This window comes from Lepidothrix coronata, unplaced genomic scaffold (assembly GCF_001604755.1).
Source record: "Lepidothrix coronata isolate B3197 unplaced genomic scaffold, Lepidothrix_coronata-1.0 Scaffold150, whole genome shotgun sequence".
NCBI classification, from domain to species: domain Eukaryota; kingdom Metazoa; phylum Chordata; class Aves; order Passeriformes; family Pipridae; genus Lepidothrix; species Lepidothrix coronata.
The window spans coordinates 2,304,266-2,313,080 of NW_016690330.1; the positions used below are offsets into that span (position 1 = coordinate 2,304,266).

Consider the following 8,815-nt stretch of genomic DNA (forward strand, 5'->3'; position numbering starts at 1 on the left):
TTAAAATGGAACCAAGAGCATTAATAAGGTGCCAGGGAATCCCAGTATTGTTGTCGTAGAATTTTTAACTGATTTTTAAGCTTCTTATGACAACAGTGAGTTTCTTCCTTTGGATTACTCATGCTGTAGGTTTTGAGGTTTATTTGGATTTTGAATCCCTCACTGTGGCCCTGACACTGATCAGGAGCTGGCAGGAAAAACAGAATCAGAGCTCCTGGCAGGCGCAGGGTGTTTTCCCCCAGAGCGGATCCAACTGCTGCCCACCAGCCTGGCCACCAGCTTGGGATTTGCTTTTGGCTCTTGGCTTCTTCAGTGGTGAATTCCTGCTGGAACAGCCTCACAGTGCCTTATGGAGCCCAGATATTCCCCTGCAGAGCTGCCGCTTTAACGCCAGGTTTGTCAGGAACCAGCCAACGTTCCAGGGAAGCTCAGTGGGATCAGGACAGGACAGGTTGATATCCCATAGAATTTGTTGTTTATAACCCTCCTCCCCCAGCCCCGCTGATGTCCCTGTGGGGGAATTGACCAAGTTCCCTGGAATTCAGCTGATTTTCACCCCCCTGGGGTTGGGCTCCAGGGGATGTGTTCACCCAGGAGAAGGTGGTGGTGGGACGCGCTCCCGGCACGTGGTGAGGCAGCACCTGAGCACAGGCGAGGACGTCTCTCCGTGCAGGAAGCCGCTGTCACTTCAGAGCCCCAGGAGTGGCCTCTGGAAGTTTTTTTCCCTGAGGAAAGGGATGCACATCCCTGCCTTCAGGGCACCTCGGGTCTGACCCACCTGTTAAAGCTTACCATGGCTTCTGCAGTTCCAGCTGTGTCTGTGCGGGGTGAAGCATCTCAGGGTGCCACGGGGAAGGGGGAGGCGGGCGATATTCTCCCGGGAGGTGCTCTGAGCGGGGGCTGCAGTTCCGCCCCCGCCCACCGGGGGTCGCCGTGATCGGCGCCGCCGCGCCGTGTCCACCGTGTCCCCGGGACCGGCGGGCTCGGGGGTCCCGGGGCCGGCCCGGGGGGTCCCCGCGCCCCGGCCGGTCCCAGCCCCGGCTCAGCGTCCGCACGAGGAAAGCGCCGCCGCTCTCCTGGACCCGGGCCCCGGCGCAGTCCCGGCCCGGAGCGGCCCCAATCCCGGTCTCAGCCCCTATCCCGCCTCCGTGCTCCGGCCCGGGTACTCGCAGCGTCCCCCGGCAGGAACCGGTCCCGTCCCCACTCGGCGGCTCGGGCTCGGCGCAGCGCCGGGAGCAGCCCCTGGGCCGGGGCTCCAGCCCCGAGCGCCGATCAGTCCCGCCGCGACCCGGGACGAGCGTCCTCCGCAGCCGCGGGGCGGACGCGGCTCGGCCGGGTGTGAGCGGCGGGGCCGGGGCGGGGCCCGCACAGGTGAGCGGGGCGGGGCCCGCACAGGTGAGCGGGGCGGGGCCAAGGGTGTTCCAGCCCCGGGATCCGGCCCCGCCGCCTTACGCTGGGGCAGTGCGCGGAGGGGCAGCAGCACCCCGGGGTCGGCGCGGGGGCCTCGGGCTCCCACGTCTCCTTTTTGTTATTTTTATCCTTTACCTTTTCTTTTGTCCCTTCTCTTCCTTCCCCCTCCAACCCCGCTCCCCGGACCTCCTCCTCCGGATAGGGCCCGCGGGAAAGGTTGGGGTGACCCCCGATAGTCGGGGACGGGTTGGGGGCGTTTTGGGTTGACCTCAAGTGCCGAGGGGGGGGGGTTCGGGTGACCCCGGCGAGGTTTTGGGGTGAACCCGGAGATGGTTTGGGGGCAGTTTTGGGGCAAACCCAGGTGTCGGCGGGGGAGGAAGAGTCTGGGGGATTTTTGAATGATCCGAAGGGGATTGCGGGGGTGGGGGTTGGAGTGAACCCAGATGATTTTTGGGGTGACCCCAAGGGGGGCTTCAGGGGGTTTTGAGGTGACCTCCTCCCCCCCACACACACCGCAGACTGGCCAAGGAGGAGATGCAGTTCCAGCACCCGGAGGACATTGGGGACCCGCTGGGGGACCCCCTACACCACCCCTCACCCGCCCCGCCCCTCCCCGCTGCACCCCGAGAGCAGCTCTGGGGTGGGGGGCGGCCCCCCCGAGATTCCCCCGGGAGACGGGGACCCCGAGGACCGGTGGCTCCTCCACCCCAGCGCCGACCACGTGGTTTAATGGGGGGAGACACCCCCAAAAACACTCCCTCCGGCTCAACCCTGTACAAGCCCCCACAGAATCCATCCAAAATAAACCCCCAGCGCTGAACCCTGAGACTTTGTTGGAACATTTTCTTTTGGGTTTGGACACACAAGACCTCCCCGAGAATTGTAGTACAAAAATAGACGTGCTAAAAGCCCCACAAAAGGGGAGGGGGACAGGGCCCGGGCAGGGAGGGCTCTGGCTTGTAATGTCTGAATGCGACAACCCACCCCCCCACCCTGGCACGAAACACCCCCCCGCCAGCTGAGGGGGGACCCCAAAACAATCCCGGGCCGGGGGGGGGGCCCTCCCACGGCAGCTGAAGCAGGTCCCCCTCCTCCCCAAAAAACCCCTGGCCGGGAATGGCAGGACGGCGAAAGGTCGAAGGGCCACGAAACGAAGGGGACCCTCCAAACCCCAGTGAGAAGTAACAGGGACCCCCAAACCCGGGGATGGGTACAGGCGGTGCCCTAAATACCAGGGCTGGATAACAGGCACCCCCTCAGACCCCAGGGACGAGCGGGTCAGAGCGCTCCCGGCCCTGCGGGGCTGCCGCGCTTCAGAGCAGCGGGGCGAGCACGGGGCGGGGCGGCGGCGGCGCTTTAGGGCCTTCCTCGGAAATAAAACTCGAGCTTCTCCCAGCCTGGCTCGTGTCAGTGACTCTTTCTCCGCGGATTCCCACGCCCCGCGCCTGCCTCCGCAACCTCTGGCTCGCCTCCACCCTCCTCGCCCGCGGCTCCACCCGCCGTCCCCTCCCGTGCGGGGCAGCCCGAGGTGTGGCCGGTGAGGATGATGAGGGGCGGGCGCTGTTGGGTGGTTACCTGGGGGCACCTTCCGTAGGGAGCTTTTTGCAGGGGAGAGGTCGATCCCAGGGACTTTCTCAAGCAGTGATGGTGAGAGCATCTCACAGGAGGTGGGGGAAGCCCCTGGACGGACCTGGATCATTGCTCAAGGAAGATGCCGAGGGACGAGCCCCGTGCCAGGAGGCAGCGCAGGAGAGGGGAGCAGTGCACCTGAACAGCTGGGGAGTGTGAGGGTGCAGGGAAGGTGCAGCTCGGACTGGAGGCAGAGCGTGGAGGTTTCTTTTATTGAAAGGAACATACAAAGCAGGGAGTGAGATGGAACTCCAAGACAGTAGATAATAAGCTGGAAGTTTACTGTCCAAACCCTGAACTGATAGCTGATACATCCAAGACCATAGAGACTAAGCTGGAACCACAGAATCCTAACCCAATAAGAACAGCTCAGAACTCCAAAAACGGGAGGGAGTGCAGGCCCTTGTTGTCCAGCAACACGTTCATGTTCCGACTACTAGCTTTTCTTTTCCATTTTACTTTGATGTTTTAGTTCCTGCTTTGGGTTTACTTTCTCATCTTTCTTGCTCTCCTTTTTCTGCTCTTATTTGTAATATCTGGTTTCTAATCACCTCGGGTCTCTACTCTCAAGTGTGTCTAAGGCATGTGATTCTCACAGCCTCTCTTCCCCAGCTCGTCCCAGTCCCTCGTGACAGCATCCCTTACCTCAGACGTGTCAGCCACGCCAGTTAGCTCGCTGTCGTCTGTGAATTTGATCAGGGCGCAGTTTTCCAAGCATCTTTGTGATTTTTTTTCTTTCTAGGCATCTTACTTGTTTGTCTTCTGCTGTTTGTGATTCCTAGTCATCCTTCTCCTTTCTACAGCCTCTTCCTCCTTAGATTTGTCTTTCCATTCTCTCCTTCTTGGCATCTTGATTGTATTTGTATTTCTTGTTTCTAACTCCTATCATTTTCCTTGACGAGTTACTTTTTTACATAGCTTTGTAGCATTTTTATCTTTTTCTATCGCAGCCCAGAAAAGAAGAATTTTGACTTCTTACCTGCTGCCTGCTGTTTTGGGGGATGTAGCTGTAGAAAGAGAGGAGGTGTTATGACTCTCATGAAGAGTCGTTTTCTCCATCAGGTCCTTCACCCATCCCAAATATAAGTCAGACTGGCAAACTAGGTGCAGGTCCTCCCAGAGCCTTTATACATTCTGGCACTTGGCTTCAAATGCCGAGGCTGAAAGCTTGCAGGAGCTCTGGGCTGGAGTTGCCAGTCCGACTCCCAAAATGGAATGCAGAAGAAGATTCCTCCCAGACAAAAGGTGCCAGGAGATAAAGCTCTTGTTGCCCATGGAGTGCCAAGGGGGTGGGGCAGGTGGAAGGCTGGGAGTGGAGGGCTTGGGGGACTTGGAAGGGCGAGGTTGTGTGAGGGGGAGGTGGGGGAAGGGCGGGAATGGGATCTGAGAGGGTCAGGTCAGTCTGAACCATGAATACAGAGATCATCACACGGAGGAGCTGCACCTCCCCTAGGACGATACTCCCCCCCACCCCGTCCGGTGGAGGAGGTACGGGGAGGGCGATGTCCCCCATCCTGCGAGTTTGGTCCCAGAAACAGACCCAGAGATCTATATGAACCTACAGACCCAGACCTATATAGATGTATATAGACCCAGAGATCTCTGTAGGCCTCGGGGTCTGTTTCTAAGACCGAACCCGCAGGATTTGCTCCCCCCCGGCCCCCCCGCGGAGCCCAAAATGAACAAGGAACGGTACCGTAACCGAAACTTTCACCGAAATAATTAAGTAACTTTTGGCCTCTCGGCGCAGTCAGACCGCACCGAGCCGGGTGCGCGGGCGCCTCGGGAGGCAGGGCTGCGGGGACTCCCTCCCGGTCACCAGGTGACGCTGTTGTGCCTCGGGAAAGCCAAGGCTGCAGTGACTCATATGGTCGGCAGGGTGGGCGCTGCGGGAAAAGAAAAACCCTTCCTTTCCCCCCTACCGAAGCCATCAGGCTGGGATTTGAGCAATGAGCCACTTCTTATGTGTAGCTCAGTCGCTGGCCATCCCCTCAGGGCCAGGGAAAGCTGGCTAACCAATTCCCTCCCCCTTCCAGCTCGTCCGTGTCCCTCTTTCATAGTGCTAAAGGGGAAAAAACTCAAGCAGGAGTTTTAAAGAAAACCTGTGTCAACTGGTAAAGCAAACACAGTATCCTTTAACATTAGAAAGCCAAGCTGGATTGGTTCCAGTAATAGCCAACTTTGCTAAGCAGGGTTTGCTGGTAGAATGTGAATGCAAGAACCTGTGAAAAAAGCAAATGGGAAAGATGATGGATTAGTGCAGGACCTGAGAGAATGACCTGAAATAATTACCTAGGATAGTTTAAAGTATTAGGCTTAAGAGATGCCTTTTTCTGCATTCCCTTGAGCCAGGAGAGCCAAGAAATCTTTGCTTTTCAATGAGAAAATCTGGAAACAGTGTCAGGCACCACTTGTACTTGCAGAGAGGAACACGCAGGGAGGGGAAGGCACAGAGCTTTTCCTGCCTTAATTTCTCAACCCTTGATCTTTGTGTGTCTGCAGCTATCAAATCCCTGTGCTACGCTGGGAGTTTCAGATATAGGAATGCCAGTGTTTGAAAATGGTAGGTTTTGGGTTATCTCAAAGAGATATATGATGGGAAAATACAGCAAAAGCTGCTGGTCACTTGGAGCAGTGACAAATTAGTTTGGTTGGATTCTTGTAGGAAGAAAAGTGACATATTGTAACCTTGTTAATACAAATGTCTCTATTGTGAAAAGGGCTTCAAGGCTTTGACTATTGAAATACGGACAGAATTGAATAAACTCACTTATTCTTCCATGACTCAGTTTAGCTATTTGTCCTGTTAATAATCTCCCTTGGAAAGGGGATGTTTTAAGGATTATAAGTCAAGAATATTTACAGGCTGGTAACGTGAATGAACTCAAGAAATGTAGTTACTATACAAGCTTGAGTCTGTCCTTCTTTGATCTGCAGACAAACTTTGTATGCCAGGAAGCAGGACAGAAATAGAAATGAAGAGTTTAAGAAAACTTACTAGGAGAAGCACCTGGATATTTTGCAATTCCTGGTTAAAACTCTGACTTCCAAGCTGTATCATAGCTGTCATGAAAACTGTAGTTGGCTGGATGTTCTATTGCACTGATTTCACTTTTGCTTTGAGATGAGACCGGTAAATATTTTTCTAGATTTTTGTTTCATTTTTGCTTCTGCTCAGCAGAGCTCTCTTCTTCTCACGAGCCAACAAGACATGACTGTGGACTGTCCTCCTGAGACCCCTCCTGAAATGCCTGTATTCCAAAGCACGTGGTATGGGAAACCAACAGGAAGATTTAGACAAAGTTGTGCAGTGAGAAGGACAGACTAGCAAGGGGATGCTGCCAGTGCCCAATCCACGGCTGCAAGGATGCCATGGCAGTGCCATATGGGAAGAGCCTCCGTGCAGTGCTGGACAAGAAACTCCAGTGGGAAAGGCAGCTGTTCCTGTCTCCAGGGTGCTTTCTGGAGCTGGCTGTGCAGGAGCGAGATGAGGAATATCTCTACGCATCCCTTGCTTCGGGCAAGAGCCTTCATCATTCCCAGAGCCTCCATGAGACCTGCTGGACTCCAGCTGGATAAGCCTCCATAGAGGCTTAGATATCCATAGCTGCGTGTATCAGCAGAGGCCACTCATCCCTGAGGGTGCACATGGCCAGGAAAAGGCTGCAAGTAAGAGTGGGAGCCCAGGCCATTGCAGTCAGGCATTCCCAGGAGCAGGTGGCCCAGCAGGAACTGAGCTCAAGACTCCGGTGCCGATCCAAGATTTCAAGGAAGCTGCGGCAGTTCCATGTGAGAAGACCATCCGTATGTTGCTGAAAGAGATCTTGTGGTGACAAAGTCAGGTGTTCCCATCCAGGGTGCTCTCTCCTGCTGACTGTGGAGGAGCAGGATAATGAATATCTCACACCTCCAATCCTTCTGGCACGAGCCTTCATCCTTGCCAGAGCCTCCCTGAGAATTGCCAGAATCCAGACAGAGGAACCCTGTAACCAGGTCTCGACGCTCTCTCGTAGGTGTGAGTATCAGCAGCCCCTGCTAGTACCTGATGATGCAAATCGACAGGAAAAGCTTGGAAGTAAATGAGAGAGCCCATGCAATTCCAATGAGGTATTCCCAGGAGCAACTGGCAGGGCTGAAAGTGTTCTGGAGCTGCTGATGTCCAATCCATTGATCTCAGGAGGCTGGCAGACAAAAAGATCCTCAGCACAGTGCCAGACAAGATCCTTCAGAAGTAAAGGCTGCTGTTCCCATCTCCAGGCTGCTCTCCTGATTCAGCTGTGGAGGACAAGATAAATATCTTTGCACCTCTCTGACTTCTGGCAAGAGTTTCTACCCATCCCAGAGCCTCTGGGAGAGCTGCCGGACTCCAGGAAGGGGAATCCCTGTGGACAGATCTCCTTTCTCCCTTGGAGCCACAGGTGTCAATAGACCCATCTCATCCCTGAGGAAGCACCCGGCAAGGGAAAGCGTGGAAGTCATGAGCCTGTTGCATTCCCAGCAACAAGCTGCACAGCTGAAAGAGTCTTGGAGCCACCAGTGCCCAATCCATGGCTCTCAGGATGCTGCAACACAAGAAGAGACTCCGCGCTGTGCTGGAAAAGGTCCTCCAGCAGCAAAGGCAGCTGTTCCCATCCCCAGGGTACTCTACTTATCCGTCTGTGGAGGACCAAGAAAGGGAATATCTCCTGCACATCTGTGTTATTTCTGGCCAGAGCCTTCCTCCTGCCCAGAGTGTCTATCAGACCTGCTGGACTCCAGATGGAAAAGCCTCCACGGATACGAGTCCCTGCTTCCTCGATTAGCAGAGCCCACTCCTCACTGAAGATGCACATGGCCAGGAAAAGGCTGCATGTAAGAGTGGGAGCCCAGGCCATTGCAATAAGGCATTCCCAGGAGCAGGTGGCCCAACAGCTACTGTCCCCGAGACACTGGTGCCCAATCCATGCCTCCCTGGAGGCCCCGGCAGTGCCACATCAGGATCCTGTGCAGCAACGTGCGGGGGGTTGTCTCCTACGGCAAAAGCAGGTTTTCCCAACTCCAGGGCTCTCTCCCAGTCCAGTACGGCAAGAGCAGAAGAAGGAGTATCTCAGCACCCCAGTTACTTCTGGCAGGAGACTCCATCCCTCCCAGAGCCTCTGGGAGACCTGTTGGAGTCAGATACAGGAGCCCCTCTGGACAGGTCTCCCTGCTGCCTGGGAGGGGGGGGAAACAGCAGAGCCCGCTCCTCACTGAGGATGCACATGGTCAGGAAAAGGCTGCACGTAGGAGTGGGAGCCCAGGCCATTGCAGTGTAAGATTCCCAGGAGCAGGTGGCCCAGCAGCTCCTGTCCCCAAGACACCGGTTCTCAATGCATGGCTCCCAGGCAGCTGCAGCTTTGCCGTAGAAGAAGATCCTTTGTGTGGTGCTGGACAAGATCGTCCAGCGATGAAGGCAAGTGTTTCCAACTCCAGGGCTGTCTCTTGAGCTGCCTCTAGACTAGAATATCAGGGAATAACTCCGCACCTCTGTTACTTCCTGCGATAGCCTCCATCCCTTCCAGAATCTCTGGGAGTCCTGGTGGACTCCAGACAGATTAGGCACTGCATAAGAGACAAAATCAAGCATATATGGAAAGGACTTATCAGTTCTGAACCAGTAGGGCACTGAAGTACTGTTGCGTAAAGACCAAACAAGGAGAAGGGGAAGGAAGAAAATAGGAACTTTTTGTTCTTTTTGGTTGCGACTAGGTTTTTTTTTCATGTGAGTTTAGGTTGGCTATGTGGGAAAGGTTCTTCC

General features: G+C 55.3%; 1 long non-coding RNA gene across 1 annotated transcript in view; it reads left to right on the plus strand.

Annotated features, from left to right (window-relative positions):
* The window catches only part of LOC108504034, a 10,434-nt gene extending 1,625 nt beyond the window's left edge, over positions 1–8,809 (plus strand). Inside the window, exons 2-3 of the long non-coding RNA XR_001876976.1 lie at positions 8,113–8,120; positions 8,665–8,809. This is a non-coding gene — a long non-coding RNA (uncharacterized LOC108504034). The remainder of the gene's footprint in view (positions 1–8,112; positions 8,121–8,664) is intronic.
* The last annotated feature ends 6 nt before the right edge of the window (positions 8,810–8,815 follow it).